Source organism: Podarcis muralis, chromosome 10 (genome assembly GCF_964188315.1).
Source record: "Podarcis muralis chromosome 10, rPodMur119.hap1.1, whole genome shotgun sequence".
NCBI lineage: Eukaryota > Metazoa > Chordata > Lepidosauria > Squamata > Lacertidae > Podarcis > Podarcis muralis.
Window position 1 is genome coordinate 39,625,222 of NC_135664.1, and position 22,691 is coordinate 39,647,912.

The following is a 22,691-nucleotide window of genomic DNA, read 5'->3' on the forward strand; positions in this document are numbered from 1 at the left end:
AAAGGTTTGTGGGAGTGAAGTGGAGATTATTCCTAGGTAATTGCCATAAAAGATGACATGAGCGCTGGTTTGTCTACTTGAAAGAAACAGTTACTCATGTAAATCACACACATCATCTATGAGTCACTAGTATGTGTCACTTCTGCATCATTTCAAAATGTGTGTTATATATATATTCGTCTCTCTCTTTTATTACTAGACCACAGAGCTGAGACACTGCATCAAGCTAGGAGATGAAATTAGCTGCATAAGGCAATCTTTACAATGATTTGATAAGATTCATTGCAAGGGGAGGTGAGCACTGCCAAATTAAAAACAGGATAATGGTTTGGCAGCTTTTCTGAAGAGCCAAAGGCTTGTTGTAGGAGTATTACAAGCATGTGAGTACTATTCAACAATGGCCACTCTCATTATAGACACTGCACAAATCGGCTTTGTATGGCTTATGACACTCTAGAAACCAAAAAGCATATCCATCAGTTTGGGAGGTCTTTACTCTTTTGGGAGTTCATTGCCTGAGGAAAAGTAACTGATTTTGTCACTCGTTTCCTTCTCACCTACCCTAAAAGAGCTTACAGTAGATCCTTCATCGTGACAGGTACGTCATGGAAAGAATGAATGACAGGGCACTGTGCTGATTTGCTGTAGCATAAATTACACATTTACTCGCTGTGCTCCGAAAACATCTTTCCCAAAGGCAAAAAAATTAAAGGTGACTTTCTGGATCATGGATCAGTACTATGGTGCGAAACCTAAGCTGCTGACAGAATGGCAGCTGCAGTTTTGGATACCCTATTTCCAAAACGAAGCTGAGGATTCATTGAACAAAAAAAGAAAAAAGGAGCCAAAAGATGATGGAATCTAGTCTTCTGAAGCCAGGACCATCCCTTCTATGACTGTGCCACCATGTAGCCACTAATTTTGATATTATTCACTTCAAAATAGACACTCAAAACAGCAGAACTAGTTACTAGGAAAAAATGCCTTGCCAAATATTTGTATTTATTTATTCCAGAAATCAGGCCCAATGAGCATGGTCAATATTCAAGGATGATGAAACCTATAATTCAAGAACATCTGGAAGACCTCAACTTCCTCGCCCCTTCATTTATTCCACTTGACATCCATCTGTCCCCTTGACTGACACTTCTTTTGGCCACATAAATTTCTTATTTTATTTTGTGTTCACTGCCCTCAGCCTCTGAATGCCATGTTTGATGATGATTTCAAGAGTGTCATGACTTGGGTCCAGCTGATGTCTGTATATGACATAGTGTGTTGGTTTGAGTTCATTCATTCCACTTCTTTTCTTTATATAATTTATGAGTTCATATAATTTACATACCACTTGATCTTTTCTCTCTCTTTTTTGAACAACCATAACCAACCTCAGAGAGATTTACAGAAGAAGAATGAGTCCAACTTATGTTTGTCCAGTTTACATTGCATCACTTCCTGATCATTCTTTGAATTAAGGATACCTCCTCTGGTGTCTTCAAATTTCATTAACATGTTCCCTAAGTCAACAGCAGAAAATTGTTCCATTGTGAAATAGCTCACACCAGAAGGAAGTACTTTCTAATGTTTAGTTGAGATCTTTTCCCCTGCAATGTGAACACGTTTGTTCAGGTCCTAGCCTCCATCCCTATTTCACATCAATATTTTTAATCAAGGAAAATATGTCATAGCTTCCCTCCATTTGCTAGCTGTAGTAGATGGTGTGAGTTCACATGAAAATGCTAGCGCAAACAAGTAATGGGCACAATCCATCAGGAATTTCTATTGTACACATCTCTTTGAAATGAAAGAGAGCTGTTCAAAAATAAGACTAAGTCCTATGATGAAAAGTTGAAGGAGAAAGTTGTGTTCAGGCTAGAGAATGGACAAAAACAATAGAATAGCCACTTAATTTGTCTGAAACAATACGCGGACCAAAATGCAACCATTTCTCTGAATTTTGCAATAGGGTCCTCCAACCATGTAATGTGTACAGAAATGCATATACTAGGGTAAAGTCTGCTTAGAAATGCACATACTGGTGAAAATAACATACAAAAATGTATTATATTAGTGGGAAATGCTTGACAAAAAAAGGTGTTTATCATGCATAGAAAAACATATTTATTAGGGGAAGTTTGCACTAATGCTGAAGAATTTTCATGATGCCTTTTTCTAAAAATGCAAATATATTTGACATTGTAGAGAACTAACACAAGACTGGGGAAAAATGAGAAACTGAGAAACCAAAATTGGCAGATTTGCGTGTCCTTACTCCAAAGTAATGACATTTTGCTTATTTACTAAATGCAGAAGAGATGGCATCAATAAATATTGGAATAAGCTAGATTCTTGTTGAGATAATGATGCTGCATACGTGCTTCATAATGGAAACACATAAATTTGTTTGATATAGAAATTATTGGCATGACTTTAAACATTAAATCTTGTCTACATTTTCTCTTTGAACATCAGTCTCCTACTTACAGAGGCCATTATATATAAAACTGAGGTGAGTAGGTACTTGTAGTTATAATTCAGTCTGGGTTATGGGAAAATCCTCCCCCCACACACACACTTTTACAAATACCTTCACGATGTCTCCAGGGGAAATTGAAAGATACTTGCTGACATCAAAAGAGCTGTAATTAGCACCTTCACGGGCAAGCAAAAAAAGAGCAGCAAGTAGAGACTTTGTATAGGAATTCCAATATTCTAGCAAATAGCTTGGACATTTCTGAATGCTCATGTCTTGAAACGTAATGTGCATGTTTCATAACTGAAGAGCTCGTCAATGTTTCCTGCTAAACATCAGGAGCCATTCTGTTTTCTCTCTTCAGACTGGACAAGAACTACCAGTATTCATGCTTAGCTAGTTGGTATGGGGTGAGGAAAGAAAGATCCAAAAGCTGTGCAAATAATAACTTTGGTTGCATGGCGAGTTCCCGCCTCCCCCCAAAGAAATAAAGACACAGGACACAAGAATTCAGGTTAATGGGTCAAATTAGGCCACAACTTTATTGATTACAGGAATTGAGCGGTTTGCAGTCTGCAGTTTGTCACGGTATTTGGATGGGGTGCACAGAAAGTATTGTGCAGACTTTCAGTGCAATCCTATACATGCCTACTCAAAAGTATGTCCCACTCAGTACAACAGAACTTCTTCCAAGGTAAAAATCCATGGGATTGAAGCCTTAAATAAGGTAAAAAGTCAATAGAAGAAATGGGTAGTTGTATTTAGTATTCAGAAGGCATGATTACAATTACCAACTTACCTTTTTGCATGGACAACAGAACATTTAGCAACCAAATTTACAACCATAACCTGAAAAACAAGCAGATGTCTTATGGGTGAAGTGGGCCATATCTATTCCATTTATGTACAAAGGATCTTCAGGGTGGCAGTCTGTGCAGAAATTTAAACTGCTGAATAACATGGGCAAGCCGGTCCCAGTTCTGGGAAAAGATAATAATAATAATAATAATAATAATAATAATAATAATAATAATAATAATAATAATAGTATATTTATACCCCACCCATCTGGCTGGGTTTCCCCTGCCACTCTGGGCAGCTTCCAAACAACAGATTAAAAATACATTAAAACATCAGTCATAAAAAACTTCCCTAAACAGAGCTGCCTTCAGATGTAGGCTTTTAGCCCATCCCTCTCTTGCCCTACTCATCCTGCCTCACCTCCTCTTTGGACCCTACAACTCCAAGTGGGTGATATAGGTTAGACCTCAATGTGGTTCTTACCTTGCCAGCAGATCCCACAACCTGAAAGGCACTTTTGGAGCTCACTTTTCACCTCAAAAGGTGTTTAAGGGTGCTCCCCTAACCTTACCTTACCTTACCTTACTTGTGGAGTTCCTGCACACATCTGCCCTAATGTGACCAGATAAACCTATTTTACAGGAATGGTGAGTAAGTGGGGTGGGGAGGACATCCCAGTCAGGAATACCAGTCTGCTAACTAGTAAAAACAATTCCTACTCACCTACAAGGCATCTGAGAGCCAGTATGGTATAGTGGTTAAGAGCAGTAGACTCGTAATCTGGGGAACCGGGTTCGCGTCTCCGCTCCTCCACACACAGCTGCTGGGTGACCTTGGGCTAGTCACACTTCTCTGAAGTCTCTCAGCCCCACTCACTTCACAGAGTGTTTGTTGTGGAGGAGGAAGGGAAAGGAGAACGTTAGCCACTTTGAGACTCCTTGTTGTTGTTGTTTAGTCGTGTCCGACTCTTCGTGACCCCATGGACCAGAGCACGCCAGGCACTCCTGTCTTCCACTGCCTCCCGCAGTTTGGTCAAACTCATGCTGGTAGCTCCGAGAACACTGTCCAACCATCTCGTGCTCTGTCATCCCCTTCTCCTTGTGCCCTCGATCTTTCCAAACTCTTCATCTGGCTTATCCTACTCTGCACTGAGAGAAATTGAGTAGGCACCAAAATTATGAAGAGGTCAATGAGAGAGTGAAGTGGACTCAAATAGCCTTTCTGTGTAAAGGTGCCACAATGTCCAGATGCACACCAATACACCTAGCCATAGTGGCCAAGCCTGTTCCTGCCCCACCCCCGCCAGCATAACAACAAATGCTGCCCCTTCCCCACCCCCCACCGCTCTTTCAGCTAGGCACTGAAACAGGCTAAACACAGAATCCGATATTGAAGGAATATATCAAACAAACAAACATGCAAAATTAAAACCATAAGAAAACAAAACACATGGGTGTAGCTAAGGGGGAGCTGGGGGCAGCTGCCCCCCCCCAAAATCAAGTAAATAATTAAAAAATATTTTAACTGTGGTTCTACATCAAAGTGTACACAACTAAACTGAACAATTTCCACTTATATCAGAAGACCCGAAATTTTAAAAAAATAACAGCAACAAAAGCAGCCACCCCTCCCCACCCAAAAAAGCAACACCCCAACCCAAGATTCTGTTCAGCAGCCTCAGCTTTGATAGCAGGAGTCAGTCAGAGCCCAGGGAGCTGGTCTGTCAGGACTAACTGCCCAAATATAGCTGGATGTAGAGGAGTTAATTATTTTACTATTTCCAGATTTCCAGATTTCGGTATTGAATTTACAGCTATACTAGCTACCATCAATGCATTTTATGAAACCTCTATATGCTAAAATAAATTTTGTGCAAGATGTAATATTAAATGGGAAGGACCTTGGTGAGATTATTGTACTATAAATCTGTTAAGCATTTTGGGAGAAAAAGATGAGGGCGGCTCTTTAGTCAGTTGTTAAAGTTAAATTGAGAGGCCCTAAATCATATGATTCAAAGCAGATTTAGATAACTGGGAGACATTGAAATTATCTTCATCTGCTCTTTCTAGATTGATGTTTCCCCTGTTATTAAAAACAAGTATGAGGCTGCCATGGTTAGATAGTTAATGGAATGGCTTCGTCCAGAATAGCAGGTATGCTATGGCTTAGAGCAGGAGCTCTTCCATACCATTAAGATACTTTTTAAAATAATTAAATCAGAAAGAACAGCCTAGATTAATAGGTTTCTTCACAAAGATGCCCTCAGAGAACCAAAATAGGCATGGCACGGGGAATCTTATGGAGGTTTTTGTTTTTAAATAATGCACCTAGCAGCCCCTATTGACTGCTTTGAAAATTAAAGAACTTGGGGGAAGATTGTTCAGTTTAACCCTTTGCCCCATGGCATTTCCCTGCTCTAGCCACCGCCTCTCCTCATGGCTACAAGTAGCATATGACTTCAACTGTGAAGCTAATAGCACCTTCAGAGGGAGGTAGTTTGATTGGGGAGATGGCACAAGGGAAAGAATCAAGCAGTGCCTTTTCCCCAACCTTCAAGACAGTTACACAGGGTGATAATAACAGAAAACAAAATAAAGTCGGAAATACTAATCACAGATCACGACTAGTTTGGCTCTCAGGCTTTGGAATCTTGGACTGTGTGGTGAAAAAATGTGTTGCCATATATTTCACCTTTGGCAGTGGTTATTCAGAGTTCAATCTTAATAATAGATGCAACATTCCTGGTAGCAGGGAAGTTGAAGAAGACAGATCATTCTAAATTGTTGGGATCAATATGCCCTTCATATGCCCTTTAGGTGAACGAACTCAGGGTCCACCTCTTACCTTATCAATACTTTTTGACATTTTCTTGTACAAAAACTACAAGAGTATTAAGAAATCTGACTGTGACAGAACAAAAAACAGAAAGAAACTGATCACACAAATAAGGGTTTATTTTCCAAAAAAAAAAAAACCCTTGCAGACTGATTGTGAATTAACTATTATTATTATTATTATTATTATTATTATTATTATTATTATTATTATTATTATTATTATTTCTATGCATTTCTCCTAAACAAGACCAGGGTAACATTTAAAAAAATAATCTGTATAAAAACAAATGGGCAGGGGAGCTTGGTATTTCAATTAAAGAAATTCCCCTTTCTTGTAATTTTTACTTTTTGCAAGCTGCTCAGGGAACCCTGAAGAGGGGTATAAATGAAATTATGAAAGAGGACCGAAATTCCATGTTTGAATCTATTATATCATGTTATTTAACTCTGAATTTGAGACACAGTATAAAATGTTGTACAAATGTTATTTTATGCCACAAAGGCTCAATAGGTTCTATAAAGCAATTTGCTTAAATGGCTGGAAACTTCATGTCTGCTAAGACTGTCCCTAGATCAAAGAAAAGATAATAATAATAATGTAAGAATGGACCAGACCCATGGGCCTATCTAGTCGAGCATCTTTTCCCCACGGTGGCCAGCCAGATATTTCTAGGGATCACACAAGTTCAGCATGAGAACAATGGTCCTCTCCACTATCATTCTCCATCAACTGGTAGATGCTGGTCCCAGAAGTACTGTATGTTTATCAAGACTTTTGAAAGCCATTAAAATTGCTGGCCATCTTGTGGTAGCAACTGCATCTCTGAACTGCACCACTATATAATATGGTGGCAAACTCCATAAGTCAACTGTGTGGGGTAAAGAAACACTCTCTTTGCTTTGCCCTGAATCTTCCACCATGCATTGGCTTGCCCCTGGTTTTAGTTAAGAAGTGGAGGGGGGGGGACCCTAATGAACAGTTACACAGATTAGTCTCTTTTGTTGCATGTTGAGATAATTACAATAAGTGTTCTCACTTAGATCTCTGTGTGTGGTACATTGTTTTTATTTCTAAAATTTAAAAATGGGGGGAGGATTTGGGGCTGCATCCAAAGTTAGTCATACACAGAGTAGACCTATTGAAATTAATGGACATGACTAACTCAGGTAAAACTTAGCTGGGTGCAATAAGTAAAACTTAGTTGGATGCAATTCATGGATGACATTTACCAAGCAGTAATTGATCTTAGCATCCATGGAACTACATGAAAAGCCAGTTGTCTGCAAGTTTCCACATCAAGTGGTCTGCTTCTTACTTGGCATCTGTCACACACGGTCAAAAACTGAAGGAAGAAGAAAGTAGTAAATTATCCATGTCACATGCTGTGACATTACAGACAATAAGCCTCTCATGTGGTTTCATGCACGGCGGAAATTACTGCTTGAGTAATAGCCGTTCACTCTAAAAGGCTCTGGATGACCACAGCGACACATTCAAAACTTGCGTTGTCTTAACAACTTTTTCCTTTTAAAACCCTTCCCACTGCTCATCCTCTCTCTGAAGGCTGCTGTTAATCATTTCCAGTGGTTCACTCTTATTATTACAATTGTTTGTTGAATTTATATACCACCCTATACCTGGAGGTCTCAGGGCAGTTCACAGAAAAGATCAACATAAAAACCACAATACAGTGGTACCTCGGGTTACAAACGCTTTGGGTTACAAATGCTTCAGGTTACAGACTGTACTAATCTGGAAGTAGTACCTCGGGTTAAGAAATTTACCTCAGGATGAGAACAGAAATCGCACAGCAGCAGTGGGAGGCCCCATTAGCTAAAGTGGTACCTCAGGTTAAGAACAGTTTCAGGTTAAGAACGGATCTCCAGAACGAATTAAGTTCTTAACCAGAGGTACCACTGTATATATAATCAAAATAAAAACAACAATCCAATAACACCCCTGCCCCCCAAAAGAGCCACATTTAATAAGGGCATGAGGCTTCACTATCTACATTTTCCTGCCAGCACTGAAATGTAATTCCATCTCCCAGGCCTGCCTCCATCTTAGACCTACCTACATCCAGGCTCTTGCCTAATTTGGCTGCAAACTCCTGGTTAGTCATTATTTAAATGTGGCTTTTTTCTTCCTTTCTCTGCCCAATGCAAAGAAACTAGGAACATGCAAAATGATAATGACTTTGGCTCTGCAGTTCCATAACAAGTAATTTTAAGGAACAGGTGTATAGATGGCATTGAAAATGTCCCATTCTCTGACAGACTCCTTTATGTAGACTTTCCTTTATGGTCATCAGCTAAAGATCCTCATAACAAGGATTTTAAATGCTCACTGTAAGGTGAATTTTATCTGCCTAAAATGTGTTGCTGTCTTTAAAGAGCTAACTTTCCGTATTATGAAAAGTAGCAACACTATCAGGTTGGCATCGTTTTGAAAAGAACATTTGAAAAGCAGCCTTTATTCTCTGTTCAGAGCTGCATGCAGTTGGTTTGTCATGTTTTACACTTATTCATCCAGTGATCTGAACAGCTCTGAGCTGCTGTTGTCAACTCACAAAGACAGGAAGTCTTTGATATTGGCACCAGCTGGCCATTACTGAACATTTCTGAAAATGTGACACTTATCTCTGCACCAATTCTGCAGCTTCCCATTTATCCCCCACTGCAGGTTTAACTATAGAAAACACCCACTTTATCTCTACCAGTAGGGTAGCCAACTGAATGAGTCTCTTGCCACAAAAGCAAGGAAGAGTCTTGTGGCACCCTAAAGTCCTACATATTTAGGATGGGTTAGGTCAGAGCTTTCCAAACTTTCCAAGCTGGTGACATGCTTTTTGAACATGCATTATTTTGCAACACAGTAATTCAGTTTTACTAGTAAACCGGATGTTAAACTAACCCTTTCCAGCCCTAGGAGGAGTGTGGGGAGCATTCGTGCAACACACTACAGCTGACACACTAACATGTCACGACACACAGTTTGGAAAGCTCTGGGTTAGGTACATAAGAAGCTGTCTTATGCTAAGTCACAACAATGGTCCATCTGGTTCAGTATGGTCTACGCATACTGGTATCCAAAGTTTCAGAAAAGGGCCCTTCTCAGACCTACTTGGAGATGCTGGAGATTAAACCTCAAAAATTCTGCGTGCAAGGCAGATGCTCTGATACTGAGCTATGTACCTTCCCAATGTTGCATCATTTCCCCATGCATTGTACATTATGCCATTTCATGTACAGTGTTTCATCTGCATTGCATGTACAATGTTTCACGTATTGTACATTTCTTGTACGTTGGTTGAATCCAATTTTGCATGAAAGGGAGACGTGCTCATTATGGGTTGTTTCCAATCGAGCTACAATGGGAGAGTGAAATTGCTCAAAATTTGGGAACCTTGTGAAAGATTCCTTCACTCAAGTTTGGCCAAATCTCTCTCTCCTGCTGAAAAGAAAGCAAAAACAATGCATCAACCTAAATTAACAATGATATCATATCCAATTTGACACAAAGCATATACTATGACCAAAATTAATTAGGGTTGCCATGTAAGTTAAGCAATAAGGTTTGCAAACAGCACGTACAAATGTATTTAGCCAAATTAGCTTTCGCAAATACGTAACTTGGAGGGGATTTTCAGTGGAAACAATAGCCAGAGAGGAAATAGTTCAGCATCTCCTCCCCACTCCTTGATGTGCTGCTCGAGACTGCAGCCTCTAACAAATGCTTTTCATTAAAAAGAAAAGAAAAGAGGGGAATTACGCAAAAGCCTGCATCACCTCTGTAGTTTGGCCCTCAGTGCAGAGACGAACAGCTGTTACAATGATACCATAAAATTTCTGTGCATGCTCGCTCTACCCTTGGAAGGCTTCAGTGTAGACAAGCAGTTGTTACAAAGATACTATAACATTCTGGCGCACGCTTTCTCTATCCTTGGAAGCCATCAATGCAGCCAAACCCTTGTTACAAAGATAGCATACAATTCCTGTGCACGCTTGAGGTATCCTTGGAAGGAAACTGACCTTGTAGAAGTGCTCAGAATATCCATTGGATCAGAAGCGAAGGGGCAAAATGCTATACATTGTGACGGATGTAAAAATGTTTATGCCCTGTCTGTAGTTGCTAAATGCTACAACCCAGTAAAAAGCAAACTCATAAACGACATTTTCCAGCTGAAATGCCTTCAGAGAACTTGTGCCTTCCTTAATACTTTAGTTAGCATGACACTAAAATTATGCATACCATGCAGAACTCAGCTAGAATATGTTGTGAAGCCATGCTCTGCAAAGATGTTGCTTTGAGTAGCTTTCCTTTTCTGGAGAAGCAGTTTTACAAGGCATTTTATCTTCAAAGAAAATCTTAGCAGCTTAATCAAAAACTCTGTTTGTAATTCTAATTTTATTTTATTCCTTCTGAATCTTCCTGTAGATTCATGTTGCTAGAGAGTCAAGCTCTCTCAAAGGCACTGCTCAGTATTAATCCAAAAACAATTGAAGCAATTTATGGTGGTATTCTGTTTAACCCCACTTATTATTGCTTCTGTGCATTTTCTGTCTGCTATACAAGAGTTGAGTGAAATTTTAACATTTCCTGTTTACTTCCCCAACGCCATAACTGAACAGGGTCACATTAAAGTTGTGGGGTCTCTTCCCACCACATTTACCCCTTCATCCAGGTGTATCAAGCCTTCATCTGCATTCCTTACACAATTTATGGTCTTCAAAAGTTTCTATCTCCAAGCCAAAAAGTTAAACCATTGCACCATATGGACTCTCAGATTTATTTAGCATCAAAGCGCTATTAATAACTTAACTTCAGCAGACATGCTCACCTACGAGATTGTAGGCTCTCTGTGCAGCAGGCTCACAATTTGTTTATCATTAAGTTACACAAAAACAAATAAATTCTCTTGGGAGAGAAAATAGCCATTTCTTTATTTAATAGCTAATTATATCACATGTGGTTGGATCCAGACTTATGACAAGAGCAGAATAAAATTTACGAGATCTCTACCGTACCCTTCTCTAAGCATGACTCAGTCTGGATGCAAATCATGTATTATTTTTAATTATTCTTATGATTACTATTGCTTCTTTTATAGCCATGCACCAACTTTATTAAGGCATGTTGTGGTCTACAACAGCTAGTAGCTAGTAGCACCACCACTTCCATTGTGGTCTATCCTGTGGCTCCAATCTTGGGTGGGGTGGGGGGCAGCAACAATCAGGCTGATGTGCTCTGTGCCAACTCGGGCACCACCCACACTGCCTCAGATCTAGTCCCAAATTAGTTCAGTTGTGGAGCCAAACACCCTAATTAACTACATGGCTAGGAGGTTGGGCAGAGAAGGAGACACCGCTGAATAGTGGAGGCAGTGATACTGCATATACTGTGTGGAAATTTTAAAAGAGCAGCTTCTTTGAACCAGGTTGCTACAATAAAGCCATCACTTCAGCATGCAGCCATCAGTGGAAACAGGCACACTCCTCTTGGCTAAGCTGCCAGGAACAAAATAGCCAGCAGTGCTATTTTTCTAGAAAAAGAGGTGCTGGAGCTCACCTCGAATTTCTGCCTTGTTCTCCTAAAATGGCAATGGCACCCACCTGAGAGGTGCCGGAGCTGAGTTCCGGTGAGCTCTGGCTCAAAAAATAAATAAATCCCTGAGCATATGGAGGTAAGGATGTGGTGATAGAGGTCAGACCCCTCCCAATAACAAACTTCCACTCCCCCTGCCCTAAAAAAAATGCTTTAAGAAGCTTCAACACCAGCAGTGACTCTGAATATATAATGGGCTATTTTCCATAGAAAGGGGGGAATATGGGTTAAATTTTTGAAAAGCACAGGATAGCATTTTGATGACAATATCATGTAGATACCCTAAAAAGCTTGTGACCGGCATTTCACAACAAATGCCTGTCTGAATATACCCCAGATTCTTCCATTAAAATACTCATTGACAGGGAATAATCACATTCATTACAAACCATGGAAAATCACAACTTTTTATCCTTTGACATTTGTTTATTTTAAAAACTTTCTGTCTTGAGAAGATCAAACTGACAAACTACTAGGACTGGGAGGATGGTCTGTTTTCATCTGCCGGGACTCCTTGCCCTCATTTAAGTCAGATTTCATCCTCTTTAGGTTTAAGTATCCCTAGGTAAGTCAAGTGACTCAATTCAAAATTATCTTTGGAGATTGGTGGGACAGGTAGGTAATTTTGGACCCTGGACTTAATAATCCTGCAAGGGATAGAGAGGGGGAGTTTTAGACAGCCTTGCATGTGACTTTGGCTGTGAAGCAAGCAAATAACATACCCATAATGGCTAGTAGCCCTTTCCTTTATTAATTTGTCTAATCTTCTTATAAAGTCATATAAGTGGGTGCCCATCACTGCCTCCTGGGGCAGTGCTTGAAGAAGTACTTTATTTTATCCACCCTGAATCTTCCATCACTCAGCTTCATTGGCTGTCCATTGCATATATTAGTGAAAAATAAACAGCACACAAAAATGCATTATTATAAGGGAAATTGCTTTACAAAGGCAACGTGGGATGCAATGATGTATGTATTACATTTGCACTAAAACACTAATGAACGTTCATGAGTGCTTGATTGTGTGTGTTTTTTAGAAATTTGAAGTGGAAATGCAAGGACCTGAACTTAAGATGAGAAACTGGGGAAAACCAACGTGGACAGACTCTCCATTCTTAGCAAACAGCTCCCTCTGTTCATGTAACACACACTCTTTAGAAAAGACTTGACAATCCTCCTGACTGCAGGCTCCTTTTCCTTCTTGTCTCCGATAACCTTCCTTTGCAACATTTGCATCTGTTGGGATGGTTGGTATCTCTTCACTTTTTGCAACATTCATCATTTTTTACAAAGACCTTGAGTCCCTCAATGCAACAGACATTTTTATCAACCTGCCTCCACATTTTAAACTAAACATGCATGACCAAAGGAAGAAATGAAGCAGGTTTCAATGTCCCCTTCCCCATTGTTATGATGCTGTGCTTGGATTATTGTTGTTCTGCTGTTGTTCACAACTATTTTTAGATAATAAGATGACAAAAGCAGCCGATGCAGTTAATGAAAATGCTGTGTTTAATTCAGTTTCGGGAGGGGGAAAATAGCCCCTGGAGTACTCTGATTCTGAGACTTGGCACATATACAGAATTCTTCTGAAATTGTTCTATGGTAACAAGCATTAACACCCTGCAGGCATCGAGCAAATGAGAATTGGATCTTTTCAGTGTTTGGCATGAACCTGTTTGCATTGAGCATGTTAAAGATAAAGGTAAAGGTACCCCTGCCCGTACGGGCCAGTCTTGACAGACTCTAGGGTTGTGCGCCCATCTCACTCAAGAGGCCGGGGGCCAGCGCTGTCTGGAGACACTTCCGGGTCACGTGACCAGCGTGACATCGCTGCTCTGGCGAGCCAGAGCCGCACACGGAAACGCCGTTTACCTTCCCACTAGTAAGTGGTCCCTATTTATCTACTTGCACCCGGGAGTGCTTTCGAACTGCTAGGTTGGCAGGCGCTGGGACCGAATAACGGGAGCGCACCCCGCCGCGGGGATTCAAACCGCCCACCTTTCGATCGGCAAGCCCTAGGCGCTGAGGCTTTTACCCACAGCGCCACCCGCGTCCCATTGAGCATGTTAAACTTTATCAAAATTATGTCAGCCATAAAAACATGTTCAAGAAACTGACTACAGTGGTACCTCTGTATGTGAATGAGATCCGTTCCAGAGCCCCGTTCGCATCCAGAAGCGAACGCAACCCGCGTCCACGCGTCTGCGTGTGCACGGGTTGTGATTCGCCACTTACGCGCATGCGCATGATGTCATTTTGACCGTCTGCGCATGCGCGAGCGGCGAAACCCTGAAGTAACGTGCTCCGTTACTTCCAGGTCGCCACAGTGCGCAACCCGAAAATACTTATCCCAAAGCTACTTCAACCCGACGTATGACTGTATAATACAGCTAGCCAAAATCAAAAAGGAAGATTCATTCCTTAAGATGCTGAAACCCAGAAGTACTGTGGCCAAGAATACATTTTTGCCAAGGCTTCCTGCAGTCATAGAACCGCCACATGTTATGATTTGTGGCTTTTCCTTCATTACAAGCCCCATGTCTGGCTTATGTGCTATGTGACCCAATATATATGAGTTCAAGTTCACAAGTCCATCAAGGAGCCAGAGGTGAAACAGTTTTGTTTTTTTAAAACATGAAACTATTCCCATAGATGCGTCAATAATACAATTACATGCATTCTCTTACGGCTGGGGAACATTTCATAAGAATGCAGGCCCAATGTAGAATTTTATTTGCATTTCATAAAGCACATCTTTGTAGGCCCTAAAAAGCCATTCCTCCATTCTCATGCCTAATTTGGAGAAGGCTTTATTCATGCAAATAAATAAAAATAGAATTGAAGCTACATTTGTTTCGAGTCTCCTGTTCCTATGGCAAGTAAAATCCCAAAGAGCTGCAGCATTTTCTAACACAACACAGAAAAGTTCCAACATTACACAGTCAACCAAAGAAAATTATTAAACCACTCAGGCTGCAATCCTATGCATACTTACCTGATAGCAAGTCCTGCTGAACTCAGTGGGGTTTACGTCTGAGCAGACATGTACAGAATTGCACTACTAGGTTCTTAACCTGACAGTCATAATACTGTGTCCTGCCTCCATTTTTTTGAAAATAATATCCATACGTATATCTAGACTTTTATCCTTGCTTTTAACTCCACAATGTAAAAAGCAATTTAGCAGATTCAGAAACTATATAATTAATTGATAGAACTCACTATCACAGGATGCGGTAATGAATGGTCACTACCTTGGATGGCTTCAAAAGGGGTTAGATAAAATCAGGCAGGATAGGTCTGTCCATGGCTAACAGTTCCAAAGGTCTCTTTGTATAGACTTTGTATAGACTCTCTGTATAGACTCTTCATGCCCAGAGACAGTATGCTAATGAATGCTAGTCCATGCATCATAGAATCATGGAATTTTGGAGCTGGAAGGGACTCCAAGGGTCATCTAGTGTAACCCACTGCAATGCAGGAGTTTTTCTGGGGAACAACACTGGCTGCCTTCATGTCCCATTTGTGAGCTTTCCAGAGACTTTTGATTTGCCGCTCTGACAAACTGTGACAAACAGGGTCCAGAGGGTGTGGTCTTTGAACTGATCTAGTAGGCTTCTTCTCATGTAAGCAAGCTAAACTGGAAACTGAAGCTGCAGTTAGGACCTGTTTCAAGTTTCCATGAGTGCAACTCACCATACAGTGGTACCTCAGGTTAAGTACTTAATTCGTTCCGGAAGTCCATACTTAACCTGAAACTGTTCTTAACCTGAAACACCACTTTAGCTAATGGGGCCTCCTGCTGCTGCCACGCCGCCGAAGCAGAATTTCTGTTCTCATCCTGAAGCAAAGTTCTTAACCCAAGGTACTATTTCTGGGTTAGGGGAGTCTGTAACTTGAAGCATATGTAACCTGAAGCGTATGTAACATGAGGTACCACTGTATCAGCAAAAGCATGCTGCTGTAGCCTTGCTATATGCTACTCTCCATTGTAACAAGTTGAATCAGGGCAATTTCCACATTTTTACTTCTCCCACTGTGTAACGGTGTCAGGACTGGAATGCTGCATATTCATCACAACGTTTATCAGTCTTCTTTATTCTTACCTAGTTCAAAAGGGAAACTTTGCCCAAATTTGAACTCAAAGATCATAACAATAAAGGCATTTTTATAGGCAATAAAAGGAGATGCGATCACCAGTGTTCCTTTGTGCTTCGCTTTTCCAGGTTTTCATATTCTTCCCCCATTTCTTTTCTTGATATGTGCAACTGTATAAATGAAAAATCTTTTCAAGAGACAGAAAGGGGAATGCTTGGTTTTCATCTGATTGCAGATGAAAAACAACAGCAATGAAGAGGCTGTATTAACAGAAGCATAGTGTCCAAAGGATGAGAACAGTCCCACACGATTCTGCACTTGTCAGCCTGTGCCTGGCATCTGGACACCACACTTTAAGAAGGACATTGACAAAGGCATGTCCAGCAGACAATAATCAGGATTATCAGCTCCCGATGTGGTCCAATTCTTTCTACACAATGCTGCTCCCTCTATGTAGTCTAGACTTCTTTATTCAATCCTTGCACTCTCTACACAGCCTAACCCCAGATACCCCTAGAACAGAACCTTTGCCCTGCTTTTGGATGTCCCCCCCTTGCCTCCCCTGCCCCCTTTGAGCCCCTTGTTCTACCTGAAAGAGAGGAACCAGTATGGTGAGGGGTTGCAGAATTCAAGTACTATGAAAATAGCTTTTCGTTTGGAGAAAAGATGAAGGGTAGACACAACAGCCATTTTCAGATACTGAAGGTCTGTCTTTCTGAAGATACAGCAGGCTTGTTCTCTGTTGATCTGCATAATGGATGGAAATTGCAAGGAAGCTAAGAAATGTTGAACAGCCAGCCTTGGGAAGTGGTGGAATCACCTTTGCTGGAGGTGGCCATCTGTCAGGGGTGCTATAGTTTCATCCTGCTTTGCAGATCCTGTACTGAGCAGAGGAGTTGGATTAGATCATTGCCAAGTTCCCTTCCAACCCTATGGTTTTATTTGAGGAGAATGACAAAAACTGAAATGACAGCCAAACATCCCAGTGAAAACACCCCAATTACCCTGTGGTACAGGTTGGCCCTGTGTCGTCATGGAAATGAGATGTTCTGACTCAGTTCAAATGTGTGCAGAATCAGGAGGTGTTTTGAAAACTGTAGCAATGCCAAGGAGCAGCGAATTAGGCTCATATTGCCACAGCCCTGAATCAAGCATGGTGACTCAACATATCACACTTAATTGGATCAGATGTAGTTGCTCTGCTTTAGATGGAAGTTGGTTTGTATATCATTCATTTGAATTGGACTAGTATTGATACATTATGGGTGGGTGGTTGTGCTTAAAGAAAACAGTTGGGGAGTAAGCACATTCATTGAGTTGACTTAAAACTAGACAGACTGCAATCTGAAATATGCAATTGCTAAACGAACATATCAGGAAAGACTTAAATTTAACTTTCATCTTACTTAACAATTCTGATTCTCTCTCATCACCCATTTTGAAACTTGGCTATGTCTTGTAAACTTTCAATTATTCAAACATCTTTACTGTGGGATACAATAAGAGTGCACAACTTTCTTCCTGTTGTTGTTGTTTAGTCATTTAGTCATGTCCGACTCTTCATGACCCTATGGACCAGAGCACACCAGGCACTCCTGTCTTCCACTGCCTCCCACAACAACTTTCTTAGACCATCTTAATGATAAGGGAGCCAGCATGGTGTTGTGGTTAAGAGCGGTGGACTCGAAATCTGGTGAACTGGGTTCGCGTCCCTGCTCCTCCACATGCAGCTGCTGGGTGACCTTCAGCTAGTCACACTTCTCTGAAGTCTCTCAGCCTCACTCACCTCACACAGTGTTTGTTGTGGGAGAGGAAGGGAAAGGAGATTGTTAGCTGCTTTGAGACTCTTTAAGGGGAGTGAAAGGTGGGATATCAAGTCCAAACTCCTCCTCCTCCTCCTCCTCCTCTGCCTCTTCTTCTTCTTCTTCTCCTCCTCCTCCTCCTCCTCAGAAAAATGACATTGAATTTGTACATAATTTGCTATGGGCAGTTCTAATTCATTTGGCATATCTTCACAATTACAGATGGTGATTAACTAACTATACAATGGAGAAAAAGGAGAGAATTCAAGGAAGAAAGCTGTTAGAAAATATAGTAGAGTTCAACTGGAAAACTAGCCAACTGGTTTACTAGATGATTAGACTCTTTTTTGGGGGGAAAGGGCTTACCCCTACTTTTAGGTATTAATGTATAAAAAATATTTAAGTTACAAGGTTTTCTCACTCCTGTTCCCAGCATCTAAGGTTCTGCACGACCACACACTGTTTCTTAAAAAATAAACAGCGATAACTGGTTGTGCAAGATATAGGCAGATGCTCTCCAAAATAAACACGGTCAGCATGAGTCTGCATGAGGTCCAAAATCAATGGAGGAAATATTTTCATATTGCATTTTGCACATGGTACATTCAGAAGGACCTTCTGGAATTAAATATAACAAAATGTCAATGGGGTGAGATTATTAACATTCACTACTATACCAAACACCACAGATGAATGATTAAGCCAGGGCTGGGGTTGATGCAAGTTGGAGTCTAACATTATCTGAAGAGTCATAAATTCCTCAGCACTGGATTAAATTCTTGGTTTCATTTTTGTTGTTGTTGACAACGTACAGTATATAAAGCTGACAATGGAAATTCATCCAACTGTCCTTAATTGTTCCCCAATATTTTATGTACATGGAATATTTGAATATTTTTCTCTTCCATGCTTCAAATATCCCCCTCCTTGCTGTATGTGTCTGCTGAAGTTAATACCTCAAATTTATAGGATGCAAAGGCTTCCTTCATTTTTTTCCCCTGCCAATGTTTATAATTTAAGTAATTTAGAACATCTGGCCAGCTCGCCTAACATTCCTAGAAATTACTACTCACTGCAATATTACTTCATGTTGCCAGGACACTTTGTGAAAAACACACACCTCAACTCTATTTTAATACACTCCTATTTTTAGAACAGAGCAGTGAACATACCTTATCCATGGTAGTTTATTTTGCTTACACATCCATTTGGAAGACATTAGTTTTGCTTTGGTTTCCACTGTTGCCCTGCTTGTTCATTCAGCAAGTTCTAGTAGACCAAATATGGCCAGGACAAGGGATCCCAGATGAAATAGAAGTTAATCTTATCTGTACTGGAACAAGCTTTATTTCTCTACCTGTCGCTAATTTCCAGGTAATCAGTAGAGTCAACTTGGGTGTCAATGTGTAGAGTGCAAGTCTTTTCCATTACCTTCCATCATCTTTTCATGCGCTTTTGCCTCAGATTGTTTTAAAAGGCCTCTCAAATTTATAGACCATGTGTGTCACAAAGGGCAAACTTCAGGAAAAGTCAGTCTAAGGCTGCACATCTTTTGCAAACGTTTTTTGGGCATATGTCCCATTGAAATCACCACACACTGAAATCTGTGTGAATCAGTGGCAACTAAGTCCATTCTGTCATTTTTCAGTGAGACTCAACTTTTGCTGATCTGTGCCCAAAATGCCTCTGAGCACATGCAGAATGCCTAGTTGGTAGGCATTGTTTATTTATTTCAATGCATATTTAGAAACTGAGGGTACAAGCAAAAATAACCCAGATTTTCTTTTCCCCCCTGATTCTAGGTCTTTCTAGTCTTGTTAACAGTTGGAAGTTGAAAAATCTGTTTGGCCAGTTTGCATTCCTGCTGAAAACAAGAACTGGCTCTCCAACCTTTAAGTGCCCACCAAGCTACCCTAAATCTCCCAAAGCATTTGTTTCTCATAAATGTTACAAAGGCCTTATCCCTGGCCACTTTACAGACCACAGACCACCAGCCGAACAGAGATAACATCCCATGAGGGCAGTTTCAAAATATGGGAAGTATAAAGTTAGTCTGCGGTTTTTTGTAATACGAACAAACAGATACTTTGTACAAGGTTGGTGCTATACCAACAAGCCCGTTTCACTTATGACCTACTTTGGACCTCCGGACCCCAAGAGAATAAGTCAGTGCACTGGAAAGCCTACTTAACTCAAACGATTCTGCCTGGGAGGGAAAGTTTATGGTCATTAGGACCAATGTTTAACTTAGAAAATAAATAAGATGAGTCCTTATGTTTAATCTTAAGAAAACATACGGACACTTAGCAAGACACAGAGAGCAAACAGGGGTACCTTCTACAGGTTCACTTCCAATCATAGCCATAATGGTCTCTAATGCAGCACAAAGAACCACAGTGGAATTCCAGCACTGGCGCATTGCAATGGAGATATCTTGCGGTGAGAACATCGGGACCTTTCTGCTGGAGATTTTGAGAGTTTCTCATACTACAGCAATACCACCACTTCCACCACCAAGACAGAGCAATCCATGCTCATAAGAATGGCTCATAACACATTGTTTTAAAATTAGAAAATATTCCAACTGAATGTCGCAACTTTACACCCAAACTCCACCACAATTTAGGCAAACTATTTAGGCAAACCACTATTACCTGCAACCAAAAAGCATATTTTTTTCCTCTAGCGCACACACACATATATTAAGATTTCATATATTGTGCAACTAAATAAAGACTCAAATGTCACATTTTTAGCTGGCCAGAATCAAGGTTAAAGTCAAGACATTGCCCTTTGCTGCTCAGGGAATAGAGAAATTATCATTATAATGACAAATGACAGTCTCTGGTTCATTACCACATTCATAAGGATGATCTGTTCACTGGCAAAACCACTGTTCTGTGGCTGCACAGAGTAGTACAATTCAACATTATCCCATCTGACCCTCATCTGACATAGTATAAGACAGCTTCCTCTTGGTAGAATGTTATTTTTTGTGACATTGAATTGCCTGCTGGGATATCCATATTGATCCAACCTCTGGACTAAACCATTTGTAGGATAAATACATTACTTATCAAGAACCCATCCCTAAAGTAGAATCAGACTGTATCAGAATATATTTATAAGATATAAATAGTAGAGTCTGCTAGACTCCATGTAAAGACAATTAGGTTTGTGGCTTCCTTGTGCTTGTCTAAACCAATTTAGCCTTTCTTACAAGTGGAATTGTTGTCAGGTGCATTATTGAACCTCTTAAGAAGTACACTTGAAGTAATGAACCGGGGAAAGCCACCTTTGAGTAAAGAGTTTATCTTGTTTGCTACCTTGGAGACTGATGACTGATTACTTTCCTCCAAAGACTTTAAGGTGGTGCAGGTGGGATGTGGGAAGCTTATTCAGACTGAGGGCCACCTTCCTCTCACACAACCTTCGAGGGGCCACATGGCACTAGTGAGTGGAGCCAGAAGCACAAGTAGGCACAGCAAGAAATGTGTTAAGTTGTGGGCGAACATATCAGACGACACAGCGATTCTTCCAAAGCAGCTCTTTATTTGTAAGCTGGAACAGAACTAACTGAGGAGCTCAGTCAGCCTGCTTATATAGAGCTCCAGAACAATGTAACTGTTGCCATTTTCTAAAACTATCCAATCACTGAACGTCACTTTCAATCCTTCATTTGCATACAAACTATCCAATCACTGAACGTCACTTTCGATCCTTCATTTGCATAACTATCTACAGTATCCCCCTGCTGGCCCAGGGTGAAAACTTCAGTACATAACAAAATGTAACTGTAAATAAGCAGGCTAGTTTCTACACACATCCACATATCCCTTTCTGCCCTTCATCCAGGCAAGCAAGAGGAATTATTGGAGTTCAAGGACACATTCCAGCCATGCAAAAGCACTCAAGGAGGGGGCAAAGCAGTATGGCTGAGGAGCTGTAACTTGGAGAGAGAGAAAGGAAGTCCACATTTGGCCTCCAGGCCGGAGGCTCCCCACTCCTACCTTAAAGGCAGATCCATGTCTTCAGAAACCAAAGTTTTGGTTTCCTGTATGAATGGTGCAAACACCATATAAAAAGGTGCAGAACAGATGCAAACAGTTTTAGGTAACACGCAATATTGCAGTGCTGAACATTAGTGGCCTGGTGATGATAAATGCATTGCCAGACATGGAATAATACCTCTTTCAGGTGATCCAGGTGAGCAGCATGTACACTCTGCATCAAACATCCTCTACAACATGTGCACAAGTGCAATAAACAAAGTTCTGCATCTTTCTTCCTAAAATGTGAATGAAGGGTTATAGTGCAGCAAAATTGCAGGCATGCAAATCTACTGCTGAGATTGATCAGATGTTGTTATGAAGGCAAGGACTTTCAGCATTCCAAAAAGAAGCAGATTCAATGCTTTCCTACTCACACCTATTGTTGCATACGAATTGTTAAGTTGTGGGGGAACATATCAGACGACACAGCGATTCTTCAAACAGCTCTTGTTTATTCAAAGGCCAGAACAGAACTGAACTGAGGAACTCAGTCAGCCTGCTTATATAGAGCTCCAGAACCACATAACTGTTGCAACTTTCTAAAACTATCCAATCACTGAACGTCACTTTCGATCCTTCATTTGCATACAAACTATCCAATCACTGAACGTCACTTTCGATCCTTCATTTGCATAACTATCTACAGTATCCCCCTGCTGGCCCAGGGTGAGAACTTCAGTACATAACATGAAAGAAAGAAACTGACATGACAGAGGCAGGGGGCAGAGATGTGGCAATGCCAGCGGATACATTGCACACACGTTTGAGTATGTGCTCACAATGGCTGGTCCAAGACATTTTGCTGCCTGTGGCTGAGCAACAAATGATGCCTCTTGCTCTTGTCCTCAGGTCAAGTTAATTCTTAGAGTGGTTTAAGAGTCAATCGGTTTTCCCAGGGAATTCTGGGAACTGTAATTCTGTGAGGGGAGTGGGGGTCACTTAACAACTCTCAGCACCCTTAACAAACTACAAATTCCAGAATTCGGTGGGGGGGAGCAATGACTGTTTCAAAGTCACATG